This window comes from Zootoca vivipara, chromosome 7 (assembly GCF_965207765.1).
Source record: "Zootoca vivipara chromosome 7, rZooViv2.hap1.1, whole genome shotgun sequence".
In the NCBI taxonomy this organism is placed as follows: Eukaryota; Metazoa; Chordata; class Lepidosauria; order Squamata; family Lacertidae; genus Zootoca; species Zootoca vivipara.
In genome coordinates, this window is record NC_142590.1 from 60011640 (window position 1) to 60028343 (window position 16704).

Here is a 16704-nt window from a genome sequence, read left to right on the forward strand (position 1 = left end):
CCTCCAGGTGTTTTGGGACTACAACTCCCATCATCCATAGCTAACAGACCCAGTGGTCAGGGATGATGGGAGTTGTAGTCCCAAAACATCTGGAGGGCCGAGTTTGCCTATGCCTGTCCTACACACACACACACACACACACCACTAAGTCTGCTTCCCAAGCACATCCCTTGAAGCAGCCTGACCCAGTGTGATCCAGGGCTGCCTCGACCCAACTATGCTCAAGCTGTTATTTCCCTAAGCTGGCCCAATTTAGTTTGAGCTTGGGCCAAATCTGGTGTGCATTCCTATGTTTAAAAATAAAACTGGTTGACAATATTTCAAAAACCAAAACTGATAATCCTGCAATGTTGGGTTGGAAACTGTTTTATGCCTGTGTTCTTTGGTGCATGTTTCCCCTAGTGGCTTCCACAAATGAGATCATGGGAGTGGCAGTCTATACACTTAGTCTCATTGATGACTAGATGCATGTGACATGTTGATGTCCAGATCCTGACAGTATAGTGTTCTCCATCAGAGAGCTGAAGAAGAAATAAACCAATTAGGTCAACTCAGCCAATGAAATACCCCATAGCATTTGATGATGATACATATTCACATGTTATTCACATGAAGCAGGTTCCTTGCATTGAAGGGGCTGCAGCTCTGATTGCATCCTCACTTATGCCTGCTGTATAGCCCTGACATTCATGTAATGAACATGAGATTCAGTATCAGGGAAGCCTACATGCATAAAGCTCTACATGAACAGGCTTTCATATGCGATTGAGCAAGATTCCAGAATGTGTAGAAACTGATGTGTGCAAAGTTCTAGACATGTAGACTTCCTTGCAGATGTTCATGCCCAATACATGGACTTCATGGCTGGTGCTAGTTGTTGCACACGATGCGAGGGGCAGATCCATCAGTGCAGTCTCATAGCCCCTTCACATATGAGTAACATGTGACTTATGGTGTATTTATTTACCATCAAATGTAATTGCCTCCCACCTTTCCTCCATGAAGTTCAGTGCAAATTTGATGGTGCTTCCTTACAAAACAATCCTTTTCAGCTGAAAAAACAACAACAGTAAATTACCCAAGGCCAAGTAAGTTTCATAACTAAGCAGACCTTTCAGGCAGCTGCTCCTTGGCTCAAGTTTAGCATTCTGTTGTGACTTAATAATGATTATAGAAAAAGTGGTGTTTTGTTTGAAACATTTTATCACCATGCTGCTGAAAAGCCATTGTAAGGGGAAGAGAGTATAGAGTACCTCCCCCTCTCATCAGAAGTAGCTCCCCCCCCCAAGCAGTGAGGAAAGTGCGAGCTCTGGAGAGGCTAGTCAGGAAACGGAGAGAGAGTGCCAGGTCTCTAGCAGCATGGGAGAGCCCCTGCTCCACAGGCGGGAAGAGAGAGGAGGGGAAAGGGGGGAAAAGGAAAGCACGGAGCGTAGACCTTTTCCCCCGGTTCCGGAATTATGGAGGAGAAGAAAGGGGAGGAGATTCACTGTCCTGCGACTCTTATGTTGGGAGAAGTCGCGCAGGCGGGCAGTGCCGGATTCTGCATCGGAATGAGAAGACATGTTTCCCACACCCCGTTACACTGTAAATAGAGTGCACCAATAAAGACTGTTAAAAGACAAGTATGTGGAGAGTCGTTACTCTAGAGTAGCCACAACAACCTCTGACAGCCATATAATTCAGAAGTGAGAATATACTGCTGATAATGTGGACAAATAAGAAAATACACAGGTAGTTTCCCATTGCACATAAGATAAAATTGAACTATGGATGAACACTACTCTGATGACCTTAAAAAAATGAAGAAACACACACACACACACACACACACACACACACACACACAAAAGACCCAAGGGCAGAATGGGTACACGGAATGATTTCCCATAATCCTGACAATATTGTGTTCTCCTTCAGAGAGATGCAGTGACATTAAGTGTTGAATGAGGGTTGTTTAATGTTCAAACACCATCGATTCCTTTGCCACCAGCTGCTTCTGTACTTGCTTGTTAGCAATAACGTTCATGTCACAACACATTATTGTTCTTTTAAGCATTTGCTCTGATAAAAAAACACACACACATACACTAGATTGAGGCCAACTGTGAGAAGCTGTCATGAAAGTTGAAACCCAGCCTTTGGCCCTAGGGCAGCTCCCTCTACCAAACATCTTAACTCATATTCAGATTGTGACAGAGCACTGGCATTTCCATAAAGGAGTATTTCTGTACAATTTTGGATGCTTAAAAAAAGAGGAAGGCAGAAGACAGAACTCAAATTAATTTTTCAGCAAGTCACACAATGGGCTTGTACAGCTTTGCCTCCCACAGTCTTTATACCAACGAATTGTCTAGTTAAATGCCAATAAACATGCATAACATTCCTAACAAGACACAAATGGGCTAATTGATGCTGTGGTTGTCATCTGTTTCCTGCTACTAGTCAGACATCAGCAAGGTGGTGGTAAAATACTAAATGTTGGAGAAAAGGAGAGCCCCCCCCCAGCTGAGATAGTTCAGTTGGTAGAGCATGAGACTCTTTATCTCAGGGTCATGGGAAGAGCCCCACATTTCCTACTCTACAACTCTATGTTTTCTTATTCTCTTTCCCCCTCTCATGCATGCTCTTTGATAGGGCCCTTCAGCACCCAAAGACCTTTAAGTGTTCAGCAGATAGACTGACAACATGCATTCAGCTTCCTAGGCCAGCCACCAACCACTTCAGCTGGTGTCATAGGCTGCTGGGCTTTCCAAGTAGAATTGTTCAGTCTTCCATTTCTTCAGAAAGCAATAATGCAGTTTTTGCATGTGGCGATCCTTTCATTCTTCTCTTCACAGTGCCATGAAATGTCTGGGCATGGATATCACATGGAAGGCTGCACCTTGGAAGTTGGAGTGCTGCAGAGACTTATTCTATGGGAACAGCTATATCAAAAGCCACTGGAAAGAAAAAGTGGGTGCAGGACTTGAGCCCAAGAACACTCTCCTCATCTGCCTTGGCCCAGTATACCTGAAGGAGCATCTCCACCCCCCATCATTCAGCCCGGACAATGAGGTCCAGCTCCAAGGGCCTTCTAGTGGTTCCCTCACTGCGAGAAGCTAGATTACAGGGGACCAGGCAGAGGGCTTTCTCAGTAGTGGCGCCCGCCCTGTGGAACGCCCTCCCACCAGATGTCAAAGAAATAAACAACTATATGACATTTAGAAGACATCTGAAGGCAGCCCTCTTTAGGGAAGTTTTTAATGATTGATGTTTTAATGTATTTTTAATCTTTTGTTGGAAGCCACCCAGCGTGGCTGAGGAGACCCAGGCAGATGGGCGGGGTATAAATAAATTTATTATTATTATTATTATTATTATTATTATTATTATTATTATCATTATTATCATTATTATCATTATTATTATTATTATCATCTGCAGTTTCCATCAACTGGTACTCAGAAGGATATTGCCAGTGACCATGGAGTGCTTCCACAGTCCATGGATGCAGAGCATAGCTTCCACTATGGACTGGGCCATAGGTTCCTGGGCACTAGCATGCAGTAAGAGAGCTGGAGGGAATTTTCTCAGGCTTGCAAGCAAAACTGCTCACATCAGTCCCAGATGGTGATATTCCAACTTCTCAAAAGAAAGGTAACTGGCTAAGTATTGTGGGAGAGGAGGCACTATGACACAATCATGTACTCGGCTTTTCTTTGTTTGCTTTCCACTACTAGGAATTGGTCTGTTTCAGCAGAGTTCTGTATGACTCAATTGGTGCCTTTGACTAACCAGGTAATTAGTCCCACTGTGCAGTTTCACCCTGCACAGTTTTTGACACTGTATAAAATGTGTTTTGTTGCACATTAGAATAAAGAATAAAGCATGAGCTGTTGCCAATCCAAGAAGACAATAGTCTGATTTGCTATAAATTACCTTCTTATGTGCCGCATCTCATGTGCTATAGCAAGGTCTGACATCTTGAGAGTTGCACAATGCGGGAGTGCTGCATAGTTGCATGGAAACAACTACCAAGTGGGCCACACATGGATGCTCTGCATCCAAGGAAGCTGGGATCCAGAACCATAGGAGACTCATGGTGTGGGGGAAGCCACAGTAAACCTGAGCTTCCAGGCTAGGACACAGTGGATATTTATAAAGGAATATTTGAGAGGCTAACTAGGACATTTCTGTAACGGGCATTTGGCAACTTCAATGGCAAAGCAATGTTTTCCTCTGTCGTGATGGCACATCTCAAATAATGCACACAGGTCAACTATCATGTCGACCTTTGTTTCTGCAAGGGAACAGAACAGAGTGGGAGTATGCTTCAGTTTAATACATTCTGAATGACAATGACATGTCCTTGGCCTCATTCAGGCTCACTTGGATCTAAAGTGAATATATAATCTCAAAAGGATCTGTGAATTTTCTCCACCTTTCTTCCTCTGCCCCAACCCTGTTATTTATTCACATTGAAAGAAATGATTGCCTACTTAACTACTGTGGGAATGCTCAGGGTGGCAGGAGAGGATATATTGTTTATTAATATCCTTCCTAACTTGTGTTAGTGAGTTTCTTTACTTAGCAGAGCACACTCCCCTTTACACAGCAGAAAATGACTTGCAAACTTGTGTGAGATACTTAAGACAATACTGTACACAATTCAGTCTGGCTTTTTCAGATTGAAATGTGTTCTAATATTTTCCTGGCAAGACCCCTTGAATCCCTCCTAAAAGAATAATGACACCACAGTCTTATTCATAAGCAATAAAAAGAAAGATCCTCATCATCAGGCAGAGCACAGTGTGATCCCTGAAGGCAGGCTTTAGGCTTAAAGTTACAAACTTATACACTGGTACCTCTACTTACGAATTTAATGTGTTCCGAACACACATTTGTAAGTCGAAAAAATTTGTAAGTCAGATCCCATAGGAATGCATTGGGAGAAAAAAATTGTAAGTCGAAGCAACCCTATCTAAAAATTCATAAGTAGAAAAAAATCCTATCTAAACTGCATCCAAGATGGCGGACAGAGCTCCATTTCTAAGTAGAAAAATTCGTAAGTAGAGTTATTTGTAAGTAGAGGTACCACTGTATGGGATAGGTTTATCCCATAAGGGAGATGACCTGGGGGACTGCTTGACTGGCGACCAGCAGTTCATTCCAGGAAGTTCGCAGGATGAAAAGAAGATGGAAAAGAAAGAGAAAGTGGCAGCATCCCTTGTCCTTTTACCAGGTCTGGAAAGGTCACCCACTAGTCACATGCAAGGAAGGATGCTCCAGGCCAGGAGGAACAGGAAGTTTTGACTGGCTGGACCAAACATTCCTTTGCATGTCCACTCTAGCAAAACAAGGAATGTTGTATTTGACTGCTCCCAGTGGATTACATCCCACAACTACCTATCTTTTTATACCCTCAGGACAGTTTATAACACTAAGTAAAATAATCCAAATGCAGTAAAGTGCCAAGCAACAAAAAAGCCATTAACATTGTAAAGATCTGGCATATGAAAATCATAAAAACTATCTTAGATGCAATGAGTATAAGAGAAAATTTCGAATGACTCTCCCCCCCCCCCATGTTTTTAGCTGGTCTTATTTTATTTGTAAGATGCCTGGAGGCCCTGTTAGGGGGAAAGGTGAGGTGTAAATAAATATATAACAACAGCAACAATAAAAAAATCCTTCCAGTAGCACCTTAGAGACCAACTAAGTTTGTCATAGGTATGAGCTTTCGTGTGCATGCACACTTCTTCAGATACCAACACGGCTACCTACCGTACCTGTAAACAGCAACAATGGCATCAATATGCAAATGATACTCCCCTCAATCTCTCTGATTAATTTGAAACAGGAGAGGTGGTTGAGGTGTTAGACTGGTGCTTGGAGGCTGGGCTGGGCTGGATATAGGTCAATAAACTGAGGCTGAATCCTGGAAAGACAGAGGTGTTATGTGCCCCAAGTTCTCACATCTGGGAAGTGTGCTGGATGAAGTTGCCCTCCCCTGGAAGGAGCAGATCTGTGGCTTGGGATACTCCTAGATTCAGCACTGTCACTGAGGCTCAAGTGGTCTCAATGACTAGGGTTACCTTTTTCCAGGTCCGACTGGTTCTCCAGCTACTGCCCCTTTGGGGCTGAAATGACCTGGCCACTGTACCTCATGCTCTGGTAAACTCCAGATTGGATTATTGCAATGCCCTTTATGTGAGGCTGCCCTTGAAGGCAACTCAGAAAGTTCAGTTGGTCCAAAAGGCAAGAGCAAGATTACTGACTGGGGTTCCATTTAGAACTCATAAAACCCTGTTCTAAAAGAGCTGCAGTTTTGGAGTTTAAGAACGGGCTGACAGTTTATTTCTGAGTCCAATTCAAGGTACTTTAAATACATGAAAGATGACATTTTTCTCTACAGACAGACTCTATCAGTTGCCAAAACCGGTAGAGGGGCTTGGGGACATGGTAGACTATGAGAGAGCATTCCCCGTGACAGTCTCTAAATTGTGGAACTCCTTCCTCTCAGAGGTCTGGCAAATTCACTAGACAGTTTTTGGCATATGCTGAAAATGCACCACATTGACACATGATATGTATACTTTTAGAACCCACCCCATCTTTGTGGTTGCAATTCATTGTAAACTGCTTTTACGGTTGCATATTAAATTGATGTAATCTACTGTGGAACCTTAGGGTGATGGGTTGGTAATAAATTTAATCATCAGCATCATCTTTAGGTGACAGAGCTCCACAATGTGGGTGCTACCAGAGAAACAGCCATCAGCATGTACCAGCCTGATCGCAGAAGGTGGGGATATGTGAAGAAGGGCATCTGGTGAGCATCTCAGATGACAACAGTTTCGTATGGGAAAATGTGGTCCATTAAACAGCCCTAGGCTATTTAGGATTCATCATATGCGAGGCTTACATGGGGAGTGTTTGGCTTGATTAGCCATCCTTGGAACAGACTTCTCTTAGGGAAAAGTAAGGAATGTGTAGTATTAATTATGAGGCAAAATGAATGCATATAATGCTGAAAATTAAAGCTACTTTCCAATATAAAAGCAAATATGGGGAGTTGAAAGAAAATGTTTACAAAGCTTGTTTATTCATATCACAAACGGCACTTAGTCCCATCTCTATTGCAAATCAGTTTTCCCCAAGCATATTTTTGCTGCATTTCCATTACCAACTGCATAAAATAAAGAAACATGATAACCCTTCCTATGCTGGAATTTTCTATGCCAAGAAATAGCTTATGGTGCTTTGCATGAAGGATGCTAATTTGATCACTGTTATCTACTAAGCACTGAAATAATGCACATTCCATTTACTTCACTTCTAATCAGATTTCTCTTTTTCTGATTTCTAGGATGTGTAGATGTTCTCCACTCCAATTTTATTGTTTTGTGGGTTGGCTCTGTCTTGCCCTCTCTTCTGACTCTTGAGATTTTCTAAGTTTAATTTTTGAAACAGACACACACACAGTTTGCCAGTTGTCAGCTCATGTCTCCCCACCCCCTCTACTGATTACTGATGTAGGCATTTGCATATATGCATCAAATAACACACTGAAAAACTTTGATTAAATTGCACTGCAATGAGAATGCATGGTGTTAGTGTACAATCACATCAAGATTTCTTTTTGCATGATGTGTTTGTGTTGGTTGGCATCCATCTGCTTTGGGAGACAATGGAAGAGTGTGCATTTGGGGGTGAAGCCAAACTGTGGCTGTAGAGACGAATACTGAAGAGACATGTTTTGTTGCAGCTGGGGAGGATGAAGATGTCTGACTATACTGCTGCAGTATACTACCCACGGTGTTTCCTTTCTCTGCACTTTTCCTAGCCATGTACAATGGTAACAAATAAAGGTAGGGAGACCACGTAGATATCACCAGAACAGAGCAACCATTTCACTTAAAAAAGAGAACAAAAGAGGGCACAGTTTCCTGAAATGGAATATCAACTGATTTTTTTTGCAATTTGAAGAGTCTGATCAAAGTGTGTGTGTGTGTGTGTGTGTGTGTGTGTGTGTGTGTGTGTGTATGGAAGAATGGTAGATTGTTAGCATGTTGGTAAAGGTAACGGTAAAGGGACCCCTGACCATTAGGTCCAGGCGTTACCGACTTTGGGGTTGCGGCGCTCATCTCGCGTTATTGGCCGAGGGAGCCGGTGTACAGCTTCCAGGTCATGTAGCCAGCATGACAAAGCCGCTTCTGGCAAACCAGAGAAGTGCACGGAAACACTGTTTACCTTCCCGCTGTAGCAGTACTTATTTATCTACTTGCACTTTGACGTAGTTTCGAACTGCTAGGTTGGCAGGAGCTGGGACCGAGCAACAAGAGCTCAGCCCCGTCGCAGGGATTTGAACCGCCGACCTTCTGATCAGCAAGCCCTAGGCTCTGTGGTTTAACCCACAGTGCTACCTGTGTTGGTACTGTTCTGCAAAATGAGCAGGTACCCTAATTCAGAATCCCTATATCTAGGGAGAAACTCAGATCAGGAGAATTTTGTAAGCATCTCGTCCCCACTGCTCCAGTCTTAGGCACATCAAGTCCATATTCTTCTAGCGTTTCCTTTTTTTAAAAAAAAAATGAGTGAAGCTTCTAGAAAAGAAAATTTTGAAAGGAAATTTTTATTAAATGGCTGAAGCAGAAAGGATCACGTGAAGGATCTATAGTAACAGAGAGGTAGAAACTCCCAGGTTCAAATCTTGCCTTCTCCATTTAAAAAGATCATTGTTATGAGAACTGGAATAGACTTCTGGTTGAGAACCTGGAGAGCTGACAGAAGTCATACACATTGTCTGACTTGGTTAGAATAGCTCTGTATGTCTGTCTGACTCTACCCAGGCATATTGCACTTAAATGCTTTAGAACCAATTAACTGATGCAAACAATGTGTCATTAAAAAGCCTATAAATTCAAAGCAATACTTGCAAACCACATTCCACTGGAGAGTCACAGCCACATGAGTATGTGGTCAGTTTATTGAATAAAGTTCACTAACCCTGGCATACAGCAGGCAGCCTGTGAATAGGTTAACAGAAAGGCTAAAGTTGGGTTATTATCAGCAGAAGTATTTTACAGAAGTGGCTCTTCAATATGGAATGTTCTTTCATCAGATTTCTTACACTGAACCTATTGTTATTTCTGTGGATAAAGAAGACCCTATTTAATACAACACTGACATAAATGAAATCAAGATTTCACCTTGTGTGTGTGTGTGGGGGGGTGTCTTTGATTTAGCCACCACACATTAAACCCACTTCTTGAAACTGCCCTTTAGATTTCAATTCCTAGGAGAAGTAAAGGTTAATTAAATGACTGTTTAGAGTAAACAGAATATTTTTTCCCTCCCCAAGTTGATCTTTAACCCAGTTTGGAAATATACCAGAAACAATTTCATGGAGCTGAGACACGAAATTGCTTTCTATCAGTTCAGCTCAGAAGTTTTCCTTAATTAATTTAGGGCAGAATTTTGAACTTCTTATTATTTCCTTAGATTCATAATGCATTCTTCAAAGAAATCAATGCAGAGGTCAAGTTAGTGCAGTGTGACCTTCGAAGAATGAATGAATGTGCCCCAAATTTCAAGCAGTGATAGCAGCATAGCAAATGGAAAAAGACGCTGAAAGTGCTTAAATCCTAAAATGTGGGGTGTTGGGCCATGAAAGTTTGTTCTCCTAAATCCATGTGCAGTTGAGTGGGCTATTGGTATCAAGCAGGAAAAAAAAATGGCTACACCTTTTATGTGCCCACATGAGTTAAGAACATGGAGCAAGTTATTTTAGTTAAGCGTACCTGTATACTGGGGGCTGGGGGGTGGGTGGGAGGCAGGATGACAATGACACACAATTATGCTGCAAAGTATTAACTCCCTTTTGATGGAGCTCAAGCATGGAGCACAATTACGTTATTTTTTTCTAGTAAATTGCTGGTTGTGTTTTTTTTTGGGGGGGGTGGATTTCAAGTTTTATTCTTTTACCCCTGGCATCTAGAAATTGAACGTTGTGAAGGGAAAGCATATGTGTGGATGCATATTGACTCAGTTATGTCTGTGGAAAATCTCATGCAGCAATGCTAAGGGCATGTCCACCTTTGATCATGATTTAGCTGTTAATCCAATCCCCCCCCATTTGAATCAGTCCACATCTGCATGTATTTGAATTTGTACATGAGGAGCAAATTCATTCTATCCCATTCATATCATTCATTGCAATTCAATGATGTATTGTTCTAGTTAGTACATGCTCAACCTGGGCTGTGTATGTACCCCCCCTTTTATTCTACCTCCAGGGTGGCCTTATTGCTGGTTTGGGAAGCAGTATACACATGATTTTAGTGTGTACCACAATATGTGGTAAGACAGCCCTGTTGTGTTTAGGATCCTCCTGCTCAGTTTGCAAAGCAAAATTCCAGTTTTAACATCTATAAATCAGCCTGGGGCCACTAAACTGGATAGATTGACAATGTCTGCTGTGATTGCTAAAGGGGCAAGATTTGAGGCTCTCAAGACCTTGAAATTGGCAGCTGTAAGGTTTCAGTATGTTTCATTCATTTGGTGGTGTTTTGTAATTCCGCCTTATTTACCCAGCTGCTTTTGTTTGATGCGCCTTGTTTGCAAAGCTCCTCAAGTCAGACAAGACTCTTTGACACCTGTGAATATTTGCTTCTCTTCTAGGCAAGATTTGTGTTTGTAGAAGAAGGAGAGTTAGTTGTATGCACAGATTAGAATTTAAAACACAATGATTCTAATAACCCTGTTTGAATGTGCTTTGTGGGCAATAATTAGAAGCATCATAGTTCTTTAAATATGACACCATCCCTTTACTGGACAATAATGATTCATCTCCCAGTAGAAAAAGGACTGCACAGAAAATTAAGAGTACAATAATTTCATTCCAGTGCCTTTCTTGGGGTTTTTAGTGGCCAATCGCTCAAACATATATCCTTGCTCTGACAGTATTATTGCATCACTGCAGAATGTTAAAAGACTGCTAAGAAACAGAAACCTACTGACTTTAAAGCACAGAGATCAGAACACTTATTCAGGACTGGAAGTCACCAATGGAAGAGAAGAAGTCACTCGTCTCCTTATTCCCAAAGTTCTTGAGGCCTCCTAGACATGACAGAACAAGTTGCTAACTCTAGAACTCAAGGATGAAAATGAGACCCTTTAATGGCACAGTATGTTCTACTAGAACTGTTACTCTACCCCACACCTTCCCATCTACATTCACCATTACAGACCCCATACATCTGAGCTGGCTCCTAGAATCACAGAATTGTAGAGTTGGAAGGGACCCTGAGGATCATCTAGTCCAACACCCTGGAATCTGCAGTTGCCCCATACAGGGATTGAAACTGTAACCTTGTTGTTATCAGCATCACACTCTAACCAACTGAGCTATCCAGGCATTTTTGTTTGCGTTCTTATTTTCACAGCGATTGTAACAGGCTTCTGACACTCTCTCTGATTCAGCTCTCAGGTCTATGAAATGCATCCCCCCCTTGTGTACAGCTTCTTGTTTTTATTCATGTTATGATATACAGCAGAGGCACCAAATAATGGTTATATGTAGAGGAACAAAAAACTGCAACAACTTGCTCAGTGAGGAACACAATTGCAAGCTGGAAGTTAAAAACATTGTTTTCACACCATTTGGCCAGAATTGCTTTTGGAAAGGGAAATCTCTTCCCCAGTGAACACTTACAATGCAGATATAGGGCTTTCATGATACAACCGAGGGCATTTTGTTTTAGAAGTGGCCAAAGATGATGTGTGGATTTTTAAATGCATTTTTTAAAAAGTTCTGTAACAAAGCATGCAAATATACAAATAGCTCTTCCATTTAGCAAAGCATATCCTCATCCCCACCTCCCAGTCCAAGCAATCTTGCTGATTTCCACTTCCAAGTTCGTAAAGTGGGGTGGGTTGAGGTTAAGAGAGCTACAAAGAACAAACAGACAAATATCATTCTACTATCTGCAGTCTCTTCTGAATATGATCTGTGATTCTGAGGCTTATTATGAATGTACCATCACTATTTCCCTCTCAAATCTGACCTTTATTTCATTGGTACTTTTCTCATACACTATAATCCAAATACTTTCAGTGGCAAATGTAGGAAGCAGCTGGTGTCAATCCCTAGTGATCTGGTTAAAAAATACCGGTAATCACCTTTCGTTTATTTTTTATATATTAAAAACAAGGCGAGAACAAGCTGTGTTATATTTAGCCTGCTGTAGTCTTAACCTTTCTTTGAAATGTGAATATCAGCTCTGCCCACAAAGGACTACAGCTGTGATAAGTGGCAGGGAAAAAAAGTTTACTGATGTGTAATCAGCAACCCAAGTAGGCAGGCAGAAGTGATTTGATAGCACCCTTTCCATGCCAAGGTGCCTAGATCTAGTAGCCGAGTCTTGCAATATAGCAGCAGGTGAAAGTCATGCAAAAAGCAGCCTATCAGCAATCACGTACCAAGTGTACACTGTGCCATAGTATGTGTCCATACTCGGGATTCCCGTGTTGCTGTCTTGATGCTTTGCCAGAGTTTCTGAAAAAGGAGACACACACTGGAGAGAGAAAACATCGCCATACAGATGCTGTCATCTTACAGTCACAGGTGGCTAAATGTCTCAGTCTCTTGGGAGCACTAAAGTAAAAGATATTTAGGAAGCAGATTCAGGAAAACAAATTTGAAGCACACACTGAATCCATATATTTACCCAATAGCTTCAATGGCCAGCTCATGCATCTGATGCAATAGGCTGCCTTCTCTATGAAACCTCATGTCATAGACAATAAGGGTTGAGTGAAGAGTTGGAATTTAACACAGTACCCCACATTATCCCTAGTGTGTGAAAAGGCCATTATGTTTGGTTGCTTTATGAAGTAGGGAAATTACACAACAGGAGGTAAAGCTGATTATACGGCTCAACACGTTGCTGTATCTTAATGAAACTTGTTTATTGTAGGTGGCTGCAGTAATCAGTGCAGTATTGATTAGGTGAAATATGGGCACTGTAAACCGTCACAGTAAAACTAGTTGCAAGGGGGAACTTTGATTGATTCTTTCTGAAACTTCCCCTCCCCCTGAAACACACACAGACGCACACAAGTAGGGATAGCACCAGCAATGAATGCTTGTCATGGACAAAACCTCAACACCAATCACTGTCAAGACCTCTCAAACAATGGTGTACTAAACTTTGTAGAATGATGCTTTGCAGACAGAGCATGGAAGATCAATTGTACAGAGCCCTGCAGTTGGTATTTATTATGTTTTACATAATGAATTTTTTCAGATCTCATAATTTATCCAGTGTTTCCTGAACAATCCTCATGACAGCTTCTTCTTGCTGCTCTCCTTCCTGTTATGACTATTATATATCATAAAATGCTGCTTAAGCAGTTAACGCATAAGAAAAAAGACAGTGGGCATGCATCCCACATTAGAATACTTTGGTCAAAAAACTATTAGAAGGGGTATCTTGTCCAAGAACACAGAACAGGGGCCCTAAAATTGCCTGTCAACAGTTAGGGTCTGGACAGCAAACTGGGCAAGCAAAAAGGATCCCAAATTACAGTCTTCCCACTATGTAAGATGTATTATGTTTCTTCTTGAATTGTAGTAGTTATTTCCAAATTTGCATCTATATAAAATCTGTGTATGTAAATTTTATGTAAAACTGTATATTTTTTGTCATTTTTTCTTCCTTTCTTCCTTTTTAGTGATGCACTGGTGACAATCCCATAGATCAGAGGTGGGGAACCTTTTTCTTCTCACAAGATGACAAAATGTCTTGGTCTGACACTCCTCATAACTGGAACTCAGATCACCCATCCACCTGTCTTTGTCTTCAATTACGCATGCTTTCCACATTTTTCATTGTTTAACACTACAGCTGATTCGAGAACGAGCATCTTCTCATCTTCTCTCCATCAGACCTTTCATCCTCTTCCCAAAGAATTGAAATGACCTATCATTTTATGAAACAAGCATAATAGATGCTTTAATTTTCTCTAATGGCAAAAGGATAATAACAGCTCTCTTTCTCTCTCACTCTTGGCAAACAAATGACTATATGAAAGAGACTCGGGCTCCATCCCTTTGAAGATGCTAGCAAGTTTCTGTTCAGTGTGAAAACATACATGCACTCAGAGTTATCCTTCTCTGACCTCCTGCACCATGTGTTCCAGGCTGCGTCAATAGGAGCAACTAGAAGACTTGCTCCTCTCCCCCTCCCCTGCCACCATTAGCCAACCTTGTTGTTTCAGCACAGGAGATAAAAATAAATTACATGAATGCTGTTTCAGAAAGACAAAGGTACTTAATTGGCTTTCAGTTTGCTGCACTGTAAATAATAAATCACAGTGCTATGAACGTGACCTTCCTTTCTGCTATCTGCCTGATCTTCTCTGAGCAGGGGTACAGAAACCAGCAGTCTCCATGGTAGCACTGTCAGCATCTCAGAAATTGCAGACAATAAGTGGAGGCTTCTGGATCAACAGATACCACCCTGGCACAGCCTTGCACATCTGGCTTTGCTTTTTGGAAGCAGGTGGCCTCCACCGCCCATCCAGCTGCAACATTGTTTTCACTGAAAGACAAGGAGAAAGACAAACAATGGTTGTGATAAAGCTGAAGCCATGAATTATTCTGACATGATGCCAAACATCTTCTGCAATGAAAGATGGAATGGTTTGCGTAGGTAAAACAGGCACACACATCATCACAGGGACTAGGGAAGTGGGGATAATCATAGCCAGCAAATAGTGCCAATTTAATTGGCAAGGCATTTACTTAAAATTTGTTAAAATTTGGTGAGTTATTTACTCCGAAGGTGGTTTCAATGTTGTGCCTTGTTCAATAATCTCAGGGTTAGTTAAAAATAATAATTAGGGCTAGATCCAGCTTTACACAAGTTTTGAGCACATCCATTGAAATAATAGTTTACTACAAACAACTCCCTTTGATTTCGGTGGATCTACTCTAAGCACAACTGTGAATGGCTCCGAACCTCAATCAATAAAATAGATATGTATCCAACTAAGTTCTTTAGAGACTCAGCTGAAACTAATGTGCCCAGGTAGGTTAGACTGGGAGAGAGTGACTGGCCCAAAGTGGACTTCGTTGCTGAGAGGGGATTTGAACCCTGGTCTCCCAGGTCCTATTTCAGCACTCTAACCATTACTGTACACTGCCTCCCACATGCACTTGCACATTTTCCATAGTGTACAATACAAATACAGATATAGATACATATGGTAGATTTAGATACAGTGATTACACACCACTGTCATCTCTCTCTCTCCCTCTCTCCCTCCCTCTCTCTCTCTCTCTCTCTCACACACACACACACACACACACACACAACTTGTCCTGGTCCTTTTTTTCCTGTGCTTCTCTGTTCAGGTACAATCATTATCCTACCAAAAAAACACCAACAAAAACAGTTGAACTTCAGCTCCTCCTTTCTTTGAATTGGATCCAGTGAGCCTTGTACACCACATAAGAACATCTACATATACTATTCAGGACCTCTGGATTTGACATTACAACTGTAGCTCCTTATGCTGATTCATTGAATGTCCACAATCTTTCTGCAGTATCAGAAGAGAGTGGAACCTTGAAGGTAAGGACCCTTGAGCTGCTTGATCTTTGTGAACTACAATATGAAATGGCCTCAGCTGCACCTCTTGGGCAAATAATGTGAAGAAGGAGCAGGGCTGCACTAATGGACCTGCCCCTGGCACAGCATACCCCCATTAGCCTTTTTTCCACATCTCCACATTGAGTATAGACATATGCAAAGAAACCCACACAGAGAAGCTTCACGCAATCTGGACACCCAGTTGTGCAGGAATCTGGATGCCATAGAGGCTGTGCATGCAATCAACTGATCACACATAGAGGTTGCTTTGTGGATGTCTACACTCCATGCAAGGACTCTAAGGAAGGTGTGGATGGCTCAGGGATTCACCAGTGGAATTAGAGCCAGTAGCACAGCGTCACTTCTGCTTCACTACATGAGTGATTACTCATTCTGCGTAATACATGAATAGGGGAACTGGTACAGACCTATCAGTGGCAGAACCAGCAGAGCACATGCTCATTCTAAAAGTTCTGGATTATGCTTTTGGTGTCTCCATTTAACACAGTAGATTTCTAACAGCCTTGCCACCTTCCACTTGCATATGATAAGAGGCTTATACACATGAGAATGAAAGGAGTGTTGCACTTTCATTGGTGCTAGTAGGAAGATGGCATTTTAGCTTTTTATAATAATCTTCAGGAAGTCAAAGGCAAATGTCACAACTGCAAATGTTAACACCGATAAGTAATTATTTAGTTTCCGGATCTTGAAATACACAAGGAAAAATATTCACTCCTGCTCACTGTTAGAGCCCTTTCCATATTTGACAGCTTCACACGTACACATGAAGGTCACCCACACATCCTGATCTCGCTTCTATTCAGTGGAAGTTTCAAGATTTTCTTGAAGCCCATCTCAGATCCCAGGATATACTGTTGATTTTCTGGGCAGACAAACAACAGACTGAAGCTCTGTTGTTTTGGAGTTGGTTCCATTCTAATAAGGGAAAAGAGAACCACTGGAGTCAATTCTGCACAGTAAATTGGATTCAGGCTTTGTTCCATAGCCATTGGCATTCAAAATTGCATGCACTAAAGGCAATATCCTCAAGCAACTTATCTAC

At 41.7% G+C, this 16704-nt stretch overlaps 1 long non-coding RNA gene across 1 annotated transcript in view; it reads right to left on the reverse strand.

The window, feature by feature from the left end:
- Nucleotides 1-11757: 11757 nt before the first annotated feature.
- LOC148685103 (uncharacterized) overlaps nucleotides 11758-16704 on the reverse strand; it is a 37493-nt gene continuing 32546 nt past the window's right edge. Inside the window, exons 3-5 of the long non-coding RNA XR_015951115.1 lie at nucleotides 16424-16577; nucleotides 12463-14585; nucleotides 11758-11931 (exon numbers count right to left, since the gene is read on the reverse strand). This is a non-coding gene — a long non-coding RNA (uncharacterized LOC148685103). The remainder of the gene's footprint in view (nucleotides 11932-12462; nucleotides 14586-16423; nucleotides 16578-16704) is intronic.